The sequence below is a fragment of the Strix uralensis genome, chromosome 1 (assembly GCF_047716275.1).
Source record: "Strix uralensis isolate ZFMK-TIS-50842 chromosome 1, bStrUra1, whole genome shotgun sequence".
NCBI lineage: Eukaryota > Metazoa > Chordata > Aves > Strigiformes > Strigidae > Strix > Strix uralensis.
This window is the reverse complement of record NC_133972.1, coordinates 138320486-138337806: the sequence shown is the minus strand read 5'-3', so window position 1 is coordinate 138337806 and position 17321 is coordinate 138320486. Positions and strand designations below refer to the sequence as shown.

General features: G+C 39.5%; 1 protein-coding gene across 6 annotated transcripts in view; it reads left to right on the top strand.

The window, feature by feature from the left end:
• NCOA2 (nuclear receptor coactivator 2) overlaps positions 1-17321 on the top strand; it is a 198013-nt gene that overhangs the window by 60297 nt on the left and 120395 nt on the right. For all 6 annotated transcript variants that reach the window (XR_012630727.1, XM_074882685.1, XM_074882714.1 and 3 more), the window contains exon 3: positions 12068-12312. The gene's annotated coding sequence lies outside the window, so the exon portion shown is untranslated. The remainder of the gene's footprint in view (positions 1-12067; positions 12313-17321) is intronic.

Below are 17321 nucleotides of genomic sequence, written 5' to 3'. Positions count from 1 at the left end.
TTAAATATCTTGTGGTTTTTTTAATGTTATATTTAAACATATATGTAATGACTGTTTAGTTTTGCCTCCCCTTTTTTCCTATTCCAAGGAAGCTCATATGGTCAGGTATTTAAAAATAACCCTCTGAGAAGAACTCCTAGAGTCGTATTTATTCGCGCAAAGCCCCAGCTGAGATTGGCCTAATGTTAAGCCATGGAAAGTGCTGGGTTGCCGATTCCACCTCTGCCAGGCCAGGTCTACAATGCTGCATTGGTGCTGCTCCATGCTCACGGCCCGTCCACCAGCCAGACTCTGGCTCCTCACAACAGCTGAGTTTTTCTGGTGACAAGCATGACTCTCTTCGCTTGTTTGTAACACCCTAGCTTTCAAATCACTTGTCCTCCTAGCTGGGCAATTGCTTTGCAGCAGCCTTTCCTATAGCCCAGTAGCATACCCTCTAGTCTCACCTATTGCCTTCCCCACCAGGTCCTTGTCTGCTCCTTCCCTAAAAAAATGAACAGAATCTTCTAAGGACTTTTAACACATCTGGACTATATTTCTGGCACATGTAGAATACTTAAGTTAGTGCTTAATTATGATATTAGCATCATTAGTCGTCTTCAGGGCAGTGGCTACTGAAGTTGCTGCTAGTTGCTGTGGAGCTGGGGTGAGTGGAAGCCATTGCAGGGAGCCTTGCAGGATAGTATTTGGAGGTACTCGAGCAGGATTCATTCTTGGGTTTAGTTACCGTGATAGGCTTGTATTTGCATACAGATTTCCTTTGTTTTTCCATGAATCTGCTCTGACTAATCCTTTGGCCTGTATTTCATTAAAAGTGTTGACTGCAGAATGGTGGTTTTGGTAACAGATGAAACAAAACTTCTCCTTTTTTTCCTTTGCATGTGCATGTACAAAATAAAACGTACAGGATGACCTTTTTTATTTGATAATTGAAAATGTGCCTGACTTTGTTAGAAAAGCCATAGTCTAAGAATACAATTCACTGTTTTTTTTATAAATTAATGTCAGTATGGTGTATCAGTTCTCACTCCCACTTTTCTTACTCTCTCCCCTTCCCATCCCCCACTACTCCCTCCCTATTTTTAGAGGCAACACAAAGCTGTTTTGCTTCAAGAGTGACAAAGATTAGTAGAGTTTGAACGTTTTGCAGCAGATTTCTAGAAAGTAGATGAGCCACATTTGTACATTGTACTCCTAAAGTAGTGCTAAATTGTTTCTACATTGTATTTGCTTCATTTGTATTTTGCTGCATTTATTTACTTCCAAAAATTTTTACTCCTTACCCCCAGGCTATCAGCAAATTACAGCTGAAGTATGAATCGTGGCGAATCTGTGTGTGAGGAATACAGATTCTCTCCTTCTCCATATGAGAAATGGTGGTGTGTAATGTTCCCTGTGCTCTTTGTGCAAATAAAACTTAAGTTCAGAGTCTCTGCGTTCCTGTGATCTGCGGACTGCATAGTGAGGAGTATTAAAGAGGACTGTTTATGTGGTGGTGATAAAAATCACACGTGCTTTCAGGAGATGTAAAGACCTTGCAGATTTTATTAAACTTTGAAGAAAATCACGTGCATGTTTGCATGTTTATCTGTATTGATAAATATATGTAACTTGCGGAAGGGTGTTAAGACTGTTAATATTCACGTTTGCGTCATATGCAAGCTTGCAGCGTTGCAAACCTAGTATTGAATGAGGACACTACACTTAGCTTATGTGAAGCGTACCAAATGGAAAAATAATTATTTACAGTATTTAATAATGTGGGAAACATTTGTGAGCTAGTTTGCAGTTCCTTTTCTCTTAAAGAATGCAATAGAATCCATTGCTAAAAAAAGGGGAAATTCAAGGAAATGTTGTCAGTATAGACAGATACAGAGGAGTCTTAGCGTAGCAAGAATATTTCAGTTGAGTAAAATGATTAATTAGTTCTTTCAGTTTTAAAGTCTGAGATTAAGAAGTGGTGTGGGTGCTGTTATTCATAAACTTCTGCTATAGAAAATGTAAGAATGTGATGTAGGGTGTGTTTACTGAAAACAGAAGTTTAATATTTTCCCCTGGATGTTATATAGTGTGCACCTGATTTGATGTGAGAAGTACCTTTTTAATAAGGCAGCACATTTTAATAAGTTCATCAAAGCCATCTAGGAATCTATCGTTGTTGTAGTTAAAAGCAAGTCAATCACTCTACCCTGGTAGTTTTCTTCCTTCCTGAAAGCCCCATCCTTCTAAAGTTTAGTTTATTTTTCTATCTCAGGTTGCCATCAGCACCCTTTCAGCTTAAGGCCTTGCCCTGTCTGTCCCCATGACAGGTTCTGGCTACCCTGCAATCACAAGTGAGGTGATGAAACTGGCACTTTAAGTAGCGTAGGTGCACGCAGTGGGGCTTGGAGCAATCTGCTATTTAATTTAAATAGCTATCCAGCTTGCTTATCCACCACTGTAGGAGATCTTGTTTTCTATCTTTATGCAAAGCTCAGCTAGTAAAAAAAAAAAAAAAAAGATATTAGATTTTAATAAGAATTTAATTTGGCACTGCTATTAGGTGGGTTTTTTTTACTTTCTGTGTTGAACTGTCAGTTCAGGTTTTTGGTCCCTTTTATAAAGGGTTGCACTAACACTAGTTGGAAGACACCAAAGGTTCATCTTTTGTGAAGCTGATACTGATAACAGGTTGTAAAGAATTATGGAATCTACACATGGCTGAATGGATCTGGGCTTTTACAAAGCAGGTTTGACGCCCAGCCAGTTCTGGTCTCTGTAGACCTAATAAATGAAAGAGATTTTTCCACTGCCCTGTCACAGAAAACAAAAATGCAGCTTACTGAATTGGCTGTTCACTGCCAGTTTAGGAAAAAAAATGTCATTTTCTTGTCCTGTATAATAAAAGCAGTACTAATTAGTAGAAAGCACTAAAACAATCTCATATGTCTAGTATTTCTAGCTTTAAAAGGAATTCTCTTATGTATGATTGTGATAAGAACTTTTGAGAACTTTAAGTGTTGTTAAACTTCAGCAATTGCATATTTTCAGACAGCTCTTAAGCAGACAGGAGTTGTTACAAGAGTCTCTTTCAGAGAGACTTGCAAACTGTTGGTTTGCAAACTCTTTCTGACATTTCTCCTATGAAAGCAAAATAGTCCTTTTTAAATTCAAAATAAACCTATAATTGGTTTATAGGGTCTTGCACTCAAGTTGATGGCATTTCTGTCCGTCTGGGATGCAGAAGGAAGAAATAGGGGAAAGAGGGAGCCCCTTGCATCTGGTTAGCAGGCCCATCTCTGTAATTGTCTGGAGATCAAAGAACCATTTGATGGTGGCCGTTAACACCTTGCAGCATAATATCCCCAGCTCCCTCTTTGCCCATCCTCCTAGTGCAGCTCAGAAAGTTGGCACTCTGAAAGACCTACCTCCTGAACAGAAGGAAGATAGATAGGAATGAGGATTTGGAGTGCATGGGAAGTGGAGTGAAAGAGGAGGTAGAAGAAATGTGAGGTTGGAAGCCCTGGTGTTACCAAAGGATGATTTACAAAACCTTTTGCAGGCTATTGATGGGAATGGGAGGCTGACGGTCCTGCTGACATGCAAGAGGAGAAAAATAGAGAGTTAGGCATGCCAGCTGGCCAGTTAGTAAAAAAAACCCCAAAGCAGCTAAAGATGATTGACTTGCATGCTCAGATGCCCTGTGCGTGTGCAGTGGTACCAGCCATGCCAAGGGTACGGCACAGACGTGATGCAAGAGCTGGGAGTCTGCAGGGCCATGGCCAGGTGTGTGCACCCACGTTTCCACACATCCCCTGGTGGAGTGGCTACTCAGAAAACTGGAAAATTCAGTCCTGTCATTTGCAGTCATTAAGACAGCAGTAAAACTGGCCTGCCTGGTTAGAAACCAGTCAGGTAGCAATCATATAAAAGGCCCTTAGCTTCCCAAAAAGTGGCTAAAGGGAGGAGTAGTGCCCATGTGACTGGAGGAGCAGATGAGGTGGGTCAATAGTCTGTGAAATAGAGGAGGATGTAAACGTGGCACAGGGGTGTGTTCAGGGCGCTTTGAAGAGGTGCGTAGCGAAGTGTGAAGTTCTCTTTACCTCCTTTAATTTATGTGTAGTCAGAATTTCTTTGTACCCTACCTTTCATGAGAGCATTACTTTAACTTGGTGAAAGCTGTGGACTGCAGTTGCACTGAGATGTAGATACAGCAGCTTTTCTCTTTGCTTCCACTTGTGCTTCAGGAACACTTGAAGCAATTAAAATATTTTCTCTCTTGTGAGAGATGCAACTTACTCCATTTGTGTTCAGCAGGAACAAAAGCAGTTTCCTCATTTTTAGGAGTGTCTGCAGAAAGATCCTGGAACCAAAAAAGAAAATGAGTCATCAAATTTAGTCATAAAATTGGAGCTGTTTTGATTTTTAGAACAACTCAGTAGCATTTTTGGGACAGTTTTTTTAACCAGCATTAGAAATTATATATATTATATATGTTTTATAGTTTTATATATACGTGTGTATATCTATATAAATACATATGCATAGTATGTGCTACTGGACTTTTTTTAGTAAGTTGGGTAGAATTATTTCATTTTAAACTTGTATTTAAATGATGGACATTATTTTTGACTCAGAAATTAATGGGATTAATATATAATAATTCTTTCTTTCTGTGTGTAACTGCCACTGGAGGTAAGTATTAAAACCATTTCACATTTATGGAGATTATGTGATAAAGAAGCTGTTTCTTCATCTGGGTTACATAGAGAGTTGCTGGTGAGTTGGCTTAAAAGAAAAAAAAAAGATGCTTGGCAAGAAATCCAAAAATAATAGAAACCAGGCAGCTCAATTTGAACCAAATTACTGAAGTTACAGTTGTTTTTTTCCTCTTTGCTGAAAGACTTACAAAAGCTTCCATAACTGCTGCACTGTCCAGTTTGAAGTGTATTGAGTGTGTGGTGTTCATGGTGTCCAGCCACACTGTCTGAAGGTGAGAGAAGTACCACTGAGACCATAGACAAAGAACGGGGCTTGCTTTGGCCATCAATTGTGCTGGGAGCTTTCTTCAGTTCTTGCACAAGGACCCAGGCCAGGAAGCTTTATCACAAGGTGCTTCCCTAAGTTTTTGAGGGTGTTCCCCCCCCATTACTAAATTTTCTCACTGGCTGTTGGTATAACCCTGTGAAATTTAGGCATTTCTAATTATGTTGTGTGATACAGTTCTACCAGACTAGCTATAGACCACTTACCATGTCTATCAACCATGGATTACAGTTTGGAAACTGCTGTTTGGGGTATTCAGAGATTCTTCACCTTCAGTAGGAGAGAGAGAGAAGATGGTGATAATCATAGGGCTGCAGAGGTAGACATACTGGGTTCACAGGAGTTGTCTAGCTTAGACAAATGCACTCACTTGACAGCAGAAATGCCTGATTTCTAGTTTTTGGGCTATCAAGTGTTAATGTATCTGTGCAAAATGGAGAAGAATCAACAGGTGAGCGGTAGGGTTTGGTATGGCAGGATAAACTGAGCTAATCTGGTAGGGGTAAAAAACTGGTGACTTCTGGAAAGTCCTTTTTCTTTTCCCTGTCATCTTCTCTATAGTCTCGGCCAGGTTGTCATGTTGTACCCCCATCTTGCTGGCTCTAAAACTTCTCTCAGCCCTTGATGAACTGATTCAGTTTGTTAAACTACCAAAAAAGAAAAAAAAAAAGTGAATAGTTTTATGCCAGATTAGTGAGCTGAATAGGTTCACTAAAAGATAGGATGAATGCAAGGAAAGGGACAAGAGCATGAGAACTTTTCAATAGTAGCTGTTAGGATGGCTCAGAACCCTGGTGTAACAGCACACTTTGAACATTTCTGTCCAGAATAATGTGGTGGTGTCAGGGGTATTTCCATGAGAGGAAGGATTTGTGGGTTCAAATAAGAGATTTCAAAAAGGAGCTTACTAAGTTTTACAGATGTAGCCCAAGGGGGGTAGAGGAGAAATCAGTGTATTAGATCAGAGCTGTCAAGCTTTGAGGCACCAAACCCACATTTGCTCACAAAGTATCTGTTAGAAAATATTCTCTGCTCTTTCTCATCATGGGTGTCAGGCTCAAAACCTACAATTTCTGGAGCTAAGCACACTACTGGAATAGCAAGATGGTGTAAAAAAAGGACATTTTATTCAAATAATCTCACAAATTAGGCACAAACAGTATAATAGAATTTAATTGTCATTGTTTTATTAAGGAACCTGTGCGTGACATGCATTTTTGTATATTTAGAAGCAGTAAAACTCCTCAGTTCTCCTATTTTTTATTCTCTGGTCTATGGAGAACTTTCTTGAGTCTTTGGCAAATGTATGAATTTTATCATGTATTTTTGAATTTCTGAAAGTTACCTAGGTGAAAACTAAAGCCTAGTTTAAAAATAGTCATAAAACCCTGTAGCAAAAAGGGGTTTTTGCTCACAAAATGGTCACAGTGCATTCCTGTTCTAAGCCACGATAATAAGAGGGGGATAACTCTAAAAGGTTTGCTTTGGTACAGTACTGCCAAATGTGTACCAGGAGTCATCTTCACTCAGAGATATCTTCTAAGAGCCAGTTCAGTGGCCAGAGAATATTACAGGTGTATTTGCATTTATTGTAAGGACTTTCTGTTAGCTTTATATGCAAGATACCTTTATATCTGTGCTGTTATTCAGTTTTGCTTTTATAACTCTCTGATTTAATTTTTGAAAAAGTAAAATCACACATAAGTATATAACTTCCAATTTTCACAAATCTGAGACGCAAATGCGTTTTGAAAACTTAACAGACTATAAGTGGATTTATTTTAGTTGATACCTTATGGATAACATACTATTCTATACCCATTACTATTTGCTCTGTAGCTATTTTTGGCACTGTCATTCATAGGTTAAGAAAACAAATTCTCTTGTAGAGTACATGAAGTGAGATGAGCTTAAATATTAGTCTAAAGTAAGTGCTTATAAAATGACCAACTAAAACCTGTGGTCATTCAGAGCAGTTCTTGAGCTGCTGGAAATTGCTGTAGATCCTAAGAAAGTCAATGGGGGACATGAGTTGATGTCCATAAAGCTATGATACTTTGACTCACTTTGCACCTGGTGTTTCACTAGATGCTTAGGAAAGAATGGAAAAGGCATTCGACTTTAAAAATATTTAACTGAAGATAAATTCTCTTGTACTTGCGACGGTGCTGGGGATGGGGTTAGCAGTAGAAGGTTGGTGTTGTGGGCGCTTCTTGTAGCAGACTTGGCTTCCAAGACACAGGCTTCTTTTCATATGACAATGAGCCACAAAATTAAGGATTCCCACTGCTACAGCAGTGGCAGGTTGTAGGTGCTGTTGTCAGCATTGGTAACTCAGATTTCTTTTTTTTTTAATGTTATTTTTCATACTCTGCCCTAAGTCAATAAAATCAATGGAATCCAGGTATAGGGTTGCTATTCCAATTCAATCTGTTTTTCAGTGTGAGGACAAGCTGTGAGCAGCTGTGTGCAATGTATTGTGGAGCAGTAACCTTAATGTGGGAGTCTGTTTATCTGCATAAGAACCATAATGTTTTATACTGAGCTTATTGTGTCATGTTATTTGAACAGATTGAAATAAAAGAGTAAACTACACTACACATGTTGATCAATGCATGAAGTAGTTTTTGTGTTGATGCTAGTGTAGCAGTAGTTATATAAGATATTACAATTCTTTGAGGTATTTCTTGAAATTAAAAAGGGAAGCATGATTTTAGGACTTTTGATGATTGAAAGTTCTAGTATTGTAGGAAATTATGTTCCTTATGATGAATTAAAGAACATCTTCCCTACACTAACTTAATAACAAAATTAATTTTACCATGTAGAGAAGAATCCCTCATCAAATGATGCCAGTACGTTGATCATAGCAAATACGCTATTTGCATTGTAGTGAGGCTTTTGTGATAATTGTGTTAGTAACAGAAAGCTGCTGAAGGTTTTCAGGGAATAACTTGTACTTCAAAAATGCTGGAAACTACTTTACAAAAAAAAAAAAAAAAAACAAACGAGAAAGGGAATCTTACCTTACAATGTATTAATGGTCTTGGATGAATCTTTGCTGTTGGGTAAGATGTTCAATACACTGTAGCCAGCTGGCTTAAGTCCTTGTAAGAATACACATGTGCTAAGGAAGATTAGTCTTTTTCATGATTAGTTCACTGCACAGAGCCTCACCTTTTTCTTGACATATATAACTGAGTGTTTATATATTCACAAATCTTATATAAATACATGCAGTCCTAGAGCCTTTTCAAACATGTCCGTTATCAGTGGTTTATGATTTGTTTTACATTAAAGCTTTCCTACTTGATACAGTGTTTTAGCCTATAACTATTGATTTTGATGACAAAATAATTAGGTTAGTTTATGTTAAACAAACCGTGGTTTTGGAGTCTGCTGGATTTCAGCTGAGTTTTTGGGAACACTATAGAGTGGTCTGTAGGAACTAAATCTATTACAGTTGCTTACAGTTGAGAGACAACTACCAGTGCTTGATCCTTCTAATCAACTGGCCAATGCTGTATGAATGGAAATAGTTTCTTTTCCTCTTTCTTCATTGAAAAAAGTCCTTTGCTGACAGCAAATATGTTATACTCTGCCAAATGAAATAGTGCATGAAATTCTGCTTTCTTTTTTAAGGAAGAAGTTTTGTATAGTTTCCATGATTGTACACTGAAGTACTGAAGTTTCATTCAACCTAATTATATTTTTGATCTTAACTGTAACTAGTGATCAGATAATTATTCTTTCCTTAAAAAAACAAAATGTAGGTATTACAGATGCTTGATAGCTAGTTTCAGTATTTAAATTAAATTTAAGATATAATAAAATTATTTATTAGTAATTTTTGAAAATGGAAATGTTCTTTTAATGCTTCATTATGTTTTACACACTGATGTTGAAGCTTCTCAGTTTATTTTCATAAGAACAAACATGGGTATTCTAGGAGTATGCATGTGGGTCACTTTTTTTGCCATAGTAAGTCCTTTTGGAAAATTAGGTACATCAGATGACTCTAGACTAAATACGATCTCATAGGAATAGTTAGTAATTCCTTGGAAATAATTATTTCTTATTGAAAAACAAGTGTCATAGTGCATTTAATCTATACTATAATTTGCATCCATCTTTGAGCATGTGACACTGTTTTTCTCTTTCTTTGGTCTGCTCTTCTGGACCATGTTTGTACAGAAGTATTTATAAGAGCCATCAAGAAATTGTTGTCTTGTTTGCTATTAAGAGCTCAGTAAAAAAATCTGTAAATTGCATTTGGCTCTAAAAGAATGTGTTGTCTGTTTTAAGAAGTTTTCCTCTTTCTGTATATTACTTAACAGTGTGCTGCATTTGTTTTTCATGCTGAGATAAGTAACTGCTAAATAGAGAAAAGGAAAGAAAAAGTTTCCCAGAGTTTCATACAAGAAGGTTATTTCCCCTCCAGGCAGGGGCAGATGATCACAAGCAATAGTACTGTACAAAGTTACCCTTCCTCTTTGTAACTGATACATGACTGCTCCTAATTTAGTGCAAATGTGAAGTAAAATGGATTTGCTTAAATTATCACTGTTAGCTGTGTGTGTGACCTTCATGGGGAATAAAGCTAACGCATTTTACTACAGTTTTTCGTGGCCTGGAAGTATTTCATGAGCAACTGTAGCTTTTCAGGCAAGCATTGCTACCTCTAGGATGAAATGGCTGGACTGTGTGCTGTCATTTGACAATGCTGTTTGAACACTGCTCGTAGGCATGCAACGAAACTGGTGGTGAAGACAAAGGTGACTTGCGTGGCGTTCACTCCGGCACTGTCCCCCCGCAGCTGCTACTCCTCAGTTTGACCACTGGTCTCAGGTGTTAGTATTTTTTAGTTATCAGGCTGTTAAGGACTGAAAGGGAAGTGACAGGAATTGTAGTAAGGAAGGCTGCCTGACACTTCCCAGTACAAGATAGTGGTTAGAGTTTTTTATAGCTTTGCAAAACATTAGGTTTTGGGGCTAGGCAGTTGCCCCTAGCTTAATTTTTTTTTCTGCCAAAATTATTTAGCTCTCTGTAAGAATGTGTGGAATAAGTTATTTCACATCGTAGTTTGTTTTTTGTTTGGTTTTTTTTTTTTTTTTAAAAAACCATTTTTTTGGAAATGCTCTATGTCCCTCCCTTTGAAGCAGAGACTAGGAGTTAGATGGCATTGTGAGAAGCGCTGGTGATAGGCACTGGGGAAGAAGAGCGGCTTGTGAATCATGGCTTTGCCTTTGTCAGAACTCTAAAAGTCTCAGATCTAACCAAATTTTAACCTTTTAAAGAAATCGCAGTTCTTGCATGCCATCTTGAGCATGTGAGAGCTGTATGGCCTGGAAAGGGAGGGGGAGGCTGACCTGGGGGATGAAACCAATGCTTGTACTGCAGTGCCTGAGGGCCAGAAGCACACCCGTGGGGCACTGGCATGCTTGGGGCCCTGGCGGAGTCCCGGCTCCAAAATACCTTAGTCTGTGAACAGAGGAGACAGACCCCAGGGTGAGAGTGAGAGTTAATACAGAATCACAGAATCGTCTAGGTTGGAAAAGACCTTGAAGATCATCCAGTCCAACCATTGACCTAACATTGACAGTTCCCAACTACACCATATCCCTCAGCGCTAAGTCAACCTTACTCTTAAACACCTCCAGGGATGGGGACTCCACCACCTCCCTGGGCAGCCCATTCCAACGCCTAACAACCCGTTCTGTAAAGAAATACTTCCTAATATCCAGTCTAAACCTTCCCTGGCACAACTTGAGGCCATTCCCTCTTGTCCTATCGCTTGTTACTTGGTTAAAGGGACTCATCCCCATCTCTCTGCAGACTCCTTTCAGGTAGTTGTAGAGGGCGATGAGGTCTCCGCTCAGCCTCCTCTTCTCCAGACTAAACACCCCCAGTTCCCTCAGCCGCTCCTCGTACGACATGTGCTCCAGACCCTTCACCAGCTTCGTTGCCCTTCTCTGGACATGCTCGAGTAATTCAATGTCCTTTTTGTAGTGAGGGGCCCAAAACTGAACACAGTAATCGAGGTGCGGCCTCACCAGTGCTGAGTACAGGGGCAAAATCCCTTCCCTGTCCCTGCTGGCCACGCTATTTCTGATGAAAGCCAGGATGCCATTGGCCTTCTTGGCCACCTGGGCACACTGCTGGCTCATGTTCAGCCGGCTGTCAATCAACACCCCCAGGTCCCTCTCTGACTGGCAGCTCTCCAGCCACTCCTCCCCAAGCCTGTAGCGCTGCTGGGGGTTGTTGTGGCCGAAGTGCAGCACCCGGCATTTGGCCTTATTGAAACTCCTACAGTTGGCCTTAGCCCATCGCTCCAGCCTGTCCAAATCCCTCTGTAGACCCTCCCTACCCTCGAGCAGATCAACACTCCCACCCAACTTGGTGTCATCTGCAATACAATGGTGTGTTGGGAAAGGGGAAGTCAAGGGGGGAGAGTGTGGCACTGCCAACCAAGCCTGGAAGTGACTGAGCCAGGAGAGGTGAAAAGCCTTGGGGAGTGGGGGTGAGGAGACACTTGGCATGGGCGCTGAAGGTAAGAATGAGGGACCAGGGCTTGAATCAACATAGGCCAGAGGGTATAGCTTGAGGAAAACAGGCAGAGGAGTTTGTTCTGGAAGGTCCTTTTCTATAGAGATCTTTGGATATAAATAAACACTCCTTGATTTCAGTAGAAGCTCCTTGAGAATATGTTTTTAACCATCATCTATGGCTAGTCCCCATGCAGAGAAATGTTTTGCATTTGCAACCAGTTTACTCCTTTGCCACAAGAGCTGCATGGTATATCTAAAGATTTCGACCCCACTCCTGTTTTTTGTAGGTGTCAGTGTGACTCCATTGTACAAGGTCTGATGTCTTGATTTCTTTTTTCAGGAAATGGCAAATTTTTGCAGTGTGGCAGTGTCCAAGTCAAAGAATGTCAAAACTGAGCTTGTCTTTGCAACGCTCTTTCACTTGGCCCCTCGTGAGGAAGCCTTACAATTTAACAGTATTTAATTGTGCACTGACATGCTGTTTTTTTCTGCAGGACCCCTGCTTTGTTCCGTGCACAGAATGGACTTGCTCTGGGAATGAATCTGGTTGATGTGGTGGAGAAGGCTGTTCTCTGTAGTACCCCTGCCTCACTTCCAGCAGAAGTCGGGACGCGTGTGGCAGGCGAGGCAGGGGATTGCGGGAGGCAGAAGCCATTCTGGTGCTCTGCGCAGCTGCATGCTGCCCTGGCGAACGGGACTCTCTTCCTGGCTGTGCTGCCGACTTCCTAGGTGATGCTAGGTAAGTTGCTCGATTCTGGCTTTTCTCGTGTCTTTGCTAACTGTATGTGTCTTGCTTTCTCGCGGATGACTTGAGATCTTTGGATCTGATCTGGAAAAGTGCTGAGCACTGATAACTGCGAGTGAAGCAGTGAGGGTTGAGGTTTGAAAGCGCTATATAAAGCACAATGTAATGCTAAGTGCTGTGAAAAAATTAGGTCTGAGTTATGCCAAACTGGAGACAAAGTTGTCTTCAGAATTGGAGAATCATTTTGACCTTAAAGCTGTCGCTGTTTTAGTTAGGAAGTTAGGAATAACACAGTTATCCTAAGTTAGGAGTAACAGAATAACAGTAGGACTAACCATTATGTTCGTGAAGCACTCGGCTGCACCATTAAATTCACAAAGAAATTACTTGTTCCATCTTCCGAAAAAAATATGAGTAGCATGCAGTAAATAAGGTATCGGACCATACGCCAAATACCAAGAGTAAAACAGAGTACTGTTTTGATTAGTGGTAATTCTGTACGCTGAATGAAGCAGAGGTGCTGTGGAAATGGTATGACATAACTGTGGTGTATACCATGCCACAGAAGCAAACAAAGACAAAGTTTAGGTTTCTCTAAAACTTACTTCTGACATTTCCTCTTGTGAGTGCTTGCCTCTGCAGATTGGTATTAGTGTAGATGTTTGTATCACATAATATGATTTGGGGTGCAAGAAGCACAGTATTTTTAGATGCTGTCAACTCAGATAATATTATGTGCATAAAACCAAAATGACACATAAATTCATCATTCATCGCAGGCACATGCCTCTTGTGCCTGGTTATTGTATCAGATGCACAGTAGACAGTGTTTGTAATGTCCACTATCAGAATGGCTTGAGGTCAGGATTTCATCTGCATTTCTTCAGGCTCAGGATTTGTATTTTCCCACTGTGATGTCCATAGCTAGCTCCAATGCTGTTGTAATCAGTAGATAACAGAGAATTTTTTGGCCAAGGCATGGTTAAGCTAAATATTGTTTTAACTTAGCTAACCTGAATGCAAAATATCTAACATTAGATCATATTTTATGAATTAACAAAGAGTGTGTCTTCAGTGCCTAGAAACTTAGTGTGTTTGCCAGATAAGCTGTTAGTCTCTATTATAGGAGAGAGAGAGAGAGTAAAAGCTATGAAGCTTTGTAATGGCTAAATATTATATTAAATACACAGAGTAAGAATGCACGTTCTCCTTCCAGCCTGCTCATGGGGGATCTACTACATACAGCTCTGTGAAAGGCTGGAGTAATGCTTTAGGTGCCGAGCAGTATTTTTAAGTGCTGCTTTCTAAGAAAACCAGAGGTATTTTTGTTCGACTACTGCTGTGCAGTGCAAGTCATTCTTTAAATCTTTAAACATAAACAAAAAAGGTGGGGGGGTAGTAGAAACAATCTGTATTTTATGAGCAGAAGTTAAAAATGAAATTATTTGCTTTACCTAGAACATTGAAAATTATGTTGCAATTAGACTGATGCAATAGCACACATTACGAAAGGATCACACAATTCACAGAGCCTGCTGGAGAAAAGCACGGGACTGGAACAGCAGGGGTGTTGTGGGCCTGCGGGGCAGTGCGCTGGCAGAGCTACGTGGGGAAGATTATCGGCTAATGTGGAGAGAGGAACGCCAAGAAAAATAAAAACTCTGCCGTTCCTGCGTATCCCATAAAACGGGGGGCGGGGGAGAGGAGGAGGGCGACTTGTGTTATCAGTGTGCCTACTTTATTTCGGTGGCACATCTAATCCAGTATGGAAAATGTTTTCTGTTATGTGAAAGAAAGAAAGAATGGAAATGGAAGCTAATTTTGAGCTAATATATTTTGAAAGCTGCTAATAATAGTGGAATTTTATTCGGCACGCTCTATTTCTACAATAGAAAAGTAAAATTCCTTTGGGTTAACTGAAACATCTGTTGAACAAATTGGTTCAGTTTCATGAGTCTGTTACTAATTCTGAGAAGTAGATGGTGTTTTATAAAACCAGTAGAGTTGGGGGGTTAGTGCCCATATTCTTTCAGTTTTTTTACTATTATTAAAGTAGGTCATATTGAAGTCTTACGCTTTCATGAATACAGTAATACTGTGGTTAATATTTCTAGTATTTCAAGCTTTACCTTTGCTTTAATGAGTTTTCTTCACTGTTTGCAAGTATTCTTTAAAGTTGTGGATTTCCAGTTTTTTATCCATTTCTTAGCAATAAAGTAATTGATTAATTTTTTAAAAAAACCTCTTTTGGTGCATTCTGCTTGTATTTCCTTGTTTCTGCAGTTTTTTCAACTCTCTTTTACTTACGAAGTTTGAATGTTAAGAGAATTTTAGTTGCTCCTACTGCCATTTTCTTGTTTGGACTAATTATTCTTTGTAACTTCACGGTTGTGGGAAGAATACTGTAGGTGACAAATTGGTTTATGACTTCACATGGTGGAAGCTAAGAATGTCATAAGAGTCAGCAAGCTGGTGTCATATGAATAAATAAAAGAAGAAAAAGGGAGAAATTAAAAACAGTTTCTAAGATTCTGTTCCTATGCATCAGGAATGCTCTAATTTAATCTCATACACATACACACATCTTAAAGCAGTTTAGGTTTCTCAGGTACATCTATCATTATCGTCACTGAAAGGAAATCACAAGTAAGTGTAATGTTAATATGCAGATCAAATGAATTAAGTTCTATGTGCTTTACAGTTAAGTATGTAAAATCAATGCAAGTTCTTATGTCCCACATGTAACTAGCTGTAATAGTTTGACACATTTAAAGGGGAAAGCTGAACTTTGAATTTAGACAGTGAATATATATTTTCTTTGTAGTGCATATATTATCTGGAAAATACAAGACTGGCATTAGGCATGTACATTCAATGTCATTGTAAGCTGTGGCATCTTCAGCTTCGTGGTCAGAGTGTCTAACTGTTCAGAGTGGCTCAGTGAATGAAGGATGTGAACGGAAGTTGATAATACTTTCTAATGTTACTTTAACAGATAATTTCCTTTACTTTTTATTATGGCTATTTTTGAAGCTTTAATATATGTTAATTATGTGGTAATTCGGTTGTCTTCTTTAGAAGATATTGCAAGTATAAATAAGCCGGACAGCAGTGTGGAATATTACTGCTTTTAAGGGATTGCTGGACTGAGGAGGACTGGAGATGTATAGTTGAGTTTTGTGAAGGTGCATGTGAGTATTGGCAGTGCAAGGAGCTGCCTCCCTGCTGATAAGATATTCCAAACTCCCCTTGTGTCAGTTTTGTCCTTGGTGCAGCTCACTGAAGTTTCAGATGACGTGCATGAAATGAAGTGAGGGGGAAGTTCTGTGGCTGAAGTCCTGTGCCAAGTCTTTTTGAAGTTGTATGCAGCAGCTGTGCTGTAGCTAAAGAAAGGCTTTCTTTGCCTCCATCATAACATCTGCATGATCTTTAACAGCAGAATTGTTCCACTATGATGTATCATTTAGCTAATCCGGGTTGCCTTCATTAAGTCTTTTTTTCTTCTCCTTATGAGAAATGCTCATGTTACTTTTGGGAATAAGTTTGCAGAGATCTGGACTTGAGCACTTCCATGTAGAAACAATAGACTTCAGTCAAAAAAAAGTCAAAAGAGGAGTTGAGACTTTGCGTCTGTAGCTCAGTGAGGCTCTTAAGGGAGATTTGGACTGCACCCCATGAATTGGATTTTCCTATGTCCTCCCTTGTTTGGAGGATGGGGGCTGAACACAGGGCCAGTTTTTGTGGAGATGTCACAAATGCAGCATCATTGCAGCTAACCTTGGTCTAACAGCTTCCAGAAGTGCCACTTGTACCCTCCCTGCTGAGGTATTACCCCATCTTCTTCGTGCCAGTGCTGCTGTCACCACGACTGGGGTGAGTTGGCTCAGGGAGCCAAACCAGCGGTCAGCTAACTGCTTTTTTGGTTGGGTTACTTGGCTGACTCTTTAACTCTTTGAACTTGCTAACTGCAGAGTTGGACAAATGTCTGTGCTAAAGATGACCTGGAAGAGGGACAGAAGGATCAGCCTCTCCTAGTTGCAGATTGGCTTGTCTGCCACTTTGAAACCATGCCTTGACTTGAGGCAGGAATAAGGCTACCAAGGGAAGTGTTTTTAAAGAGCATGAGTAGACTGTATACTGTGTTTACTTTGAAGCTAAGTGAAGAGAAATCAAGAAATCGGGTGTAATTGAATTTGAAATTTTAATTTTAGTGTTTCTTTTAGTTGGAGGTTTTTACATAATGGGTTTTGAATGGAATCCTTATTTTATCTTCTTCCAGTTTAAGACTAAGAGGTGTGTAATTGTTCACATGCTGCAAAGCTCACAAGTTCTCATAGTTAAAGGGTGGGATCTAATGGTCAGAAATAAGAGGTTGTGGTCTTGGAGAGCAAAACAAAGGTAGTAGAAATGCTGACACTTCTCTGTGTTAAGGATTTTGGTGATCTTGACTGTAAATATCTTGCATTTATAGGGGGTACTTGACTCAAATATGTCACGAACTAAATCTGGAGGAATACATTGTAAATTAAATGTGGGTGGGGATTTTTTGTAAGTAAGAATTATCACATTTTATCATCAGGAATTACTGGATATGCATTTGCTTTTCACTTGAACAATATGATCAGTCTTCCTGCTGTAATCTCTTAGGAAAATGACTGTCAATGGAAAAGCAGACTGCTGATTTATGTAATTGTACTCACTGCAGAAGTTTGGTTTGTGAGATCCAATTAACATAAATAAGCAAAGTAAGAGAAAAGGCACAGGAAACATACTGCTGCTTATCAGGGTTGTTAAATGGTATTTTCAAAATTATCTTCTAGTCAAATAACGATTTTTTTCAATTTATGCCAGGAGGACTGTGTTACTCCCCATACTCAGTGTCTATAAAATTGAACGTATGCTTGCCACAATGAAGAATTAATACCATACAGTGCAAAATAACAAAGCTGCTATTACAAATTACTTGAAATACTGCATATTGAGTGGAAAAAGATAGATCTGCT